This window comes from Galeopterus variegatus, unplaced genomic scaffold, assembly GCF_000696425.1.
Source record: "Galeopterus variegatus unplaced genomic scaffold, G_variegatus-3.0.2 Scaffold11664, whole genome shotgun sequence".
NCBI classification, from domain to species: Eukaryota; Metazoa; Chordata; class Mammalia; order Dermoptera; family Cynocephalidae; genus Galeopterus; species Galeopterus variegatus.
In genome coordinates, this window is record NW_007737775.1 from 46058 (window position 1) to 48367 (window position 2310).

Here is a 2310-nt window from a genome sequence, read left to right on the forward strand (position 1 = left end):
GGAGCGCCGCCGCGCTTCCCAAGCGGCACACTATCCAGTGCGCCACCGGGCCGGCCCTAGTCAAGTTTTAAAAAATTGTCACTTGACCCTGCATACACTTCCAGGAACCTTTAATAATCTTTTCTCTTTCACGTGTAAGTTCCATGAAGTCCTGGTCTATAATTGCTGGCTGTACTTAGATTTTAATGAGCTGCATTCTTTTCCATCAATTGATATACCCCATAACCACCCCCTCCCTTCTCCACCCCCTCCACACCTGTGTATCATATATTCATCTTTCAAGATCTTGTCAAGCACTATATCCTCTGTGAATTATTTCCTAAACCTATAGAGATGGAATTGCAGAAATATTCCCACCAGAACTTGAATCAGTGATAGCACACAGATTTCAATTTGAATGCCAACTTTAATCAATCTCTTGTGGCTCAGTGTTAGAGAAAAGGAGGATTCTGAGGTCACATCTGGGTCCTGTTGGGAGGAGTACTATAATCAATCAGTAAAGTTTTTTCTGGAATGCAAGATGGGAGGATGATATGTGAGCCACATGTGAACTATTTTTTTTTCCCATAAAGAGGCCTCTGTCATAGTAACTATGTAACATTAATTACACTCATTTGTTATTTATTTTTTAATTGACAAATAATAATTACCTATGTTTCTGGGGTACTATATAATGTACCCCAGAAAGAGTAAATCAAGCTAATTAACATATCCATCACCTCACCGACTTATCACTCATTTGTTTTGCATGTTTATCTTGTTATATAGATGTGAGTTCCCCTGAATAGGTATCTGGCTTATTTGTCTTTTCACGCCAGCAAAAAGCATGCTTTAGCTTTTGGTAACCTTTTAGCTTTTGTTAAATAAATGGATGCTTTTCTGGTCTCTATTTTGTTGAGGTAAGTTACCCTTTCTCTGCTTTTAGTTGACGCCAAATGTTGACACCATGTAGAGAAGTGGTTTTCAAGCATTGCAGAAAACTTAACCCAAATAAATTCTCATGCTGAAGCAGGATATGCAAAACATGAAAAGCGTTCTTGTTTTGGTTGAAGGAGGTGGAAGATGGTCCCACTCCTTGCCATCTTAGGATTCTCAACCCTGCTGCTCTGTGAAGTGCCAAAGGAATGGTTCTCAGAGTGTGATCTGTGGACCCAGCAGCATCAGCGTCAGCAACACCTAAGAACTTGTTGGAAATGCAGTCTGCTCACTACCCTACATCTGCTGAATCAGAATCCCTGAGATTGGGGCCCAGCGGCCTGCATTTCAATAACACTTCAGATGATTCTCAGAGACCCTAAAGTTAGAGAACCACTGCAGGAGAGCTCCTTGGGGCTTCCTTAAAACATTGCTGTGTAAAGGAAGGCCTCTGGCTCCCTATGGGGTGCTATTTTTCATTAGTCCACTGTAAAAATATTCTTGGAACAGGAAGTGCCATCCAGTGCTATTAAACCACAGGTCTAGGACGAGCCCAATAGCTGCAAGACAAGTAACTAAGTTTGCCCCCTGTTTAAGAATTGGCCAAATGGGACCGCAAGGCACAAGTGCAGGGCTGCTCTCAGAGTGGTGACTCTGGGCTGCAGCGATGGAAACTGGAAGCGGACCTTTCCCGAGTTGAGGGAGGCTACCCTGTACTCATGCTGCTGCCACTTCTGGACTTGACGTAAGTGGTGCCACCAGTGCAGAAGGTGGAGGCGGCACTTGTGTTGAGGATAATGGAAGCTACCTTAGCAGTTGTGGTGGAGTTTGATTTTTTTTCTTTCTGATTGTGTATGAACTCCTTTCCAATATCAGTGTAAAAGACCACTGGCAAGCTCTGACTGGACACATTACCAGAAGAGGAAAGACAGAACTGGAAATCTCTATATCAAAACCCACAACTCCTGCTTTAAGGCTCTCTGGAAAGCAGATGATAACCTGAGAGACTTCCAGAGATTTTATCTCAGATACCTCCGAAGAATTTCTCAGGTCACTCAGCTTGCAGATGAGAATGCCCCACCCCCAACCCCTGAAGATCTGACATATGAGGTGCAGGATGATAGCAAGGGCAAGGAAAAACAGAACCAAGATCACAAAGATCATGTTCTGAGAAAGAGCAGTGATTGAGCCCTAGCAGGACCTCTTCCAGGAAAGCAAAGGCCCTAGCAAGACTTCATCACTGAAAGCCAAAATTCAGAAAGAACCTGCTTCTCTGAATGAATGATAGAAAGCTTTGATAAATGCCTTTCATCATGTGTGGACAGTACAACACAGTTCTCTGGGTGGTCTTGGACTAACGCAGTTCTCCTTCCCTTTCTTGCTTGTAGTTCTCAA

General features: G+C 43.3%; 1 pseudogene; it reads left to right on the plus strand.

Moving 5' to 3' along the window:
* The first annotated feature begins 1062 nt into the window (after positions 1-1062).
* Positions 1063-2310, plus strand: part of LOC103610722 — a 3575-nt pseudogene continuing 2327 nt past the window's right edge.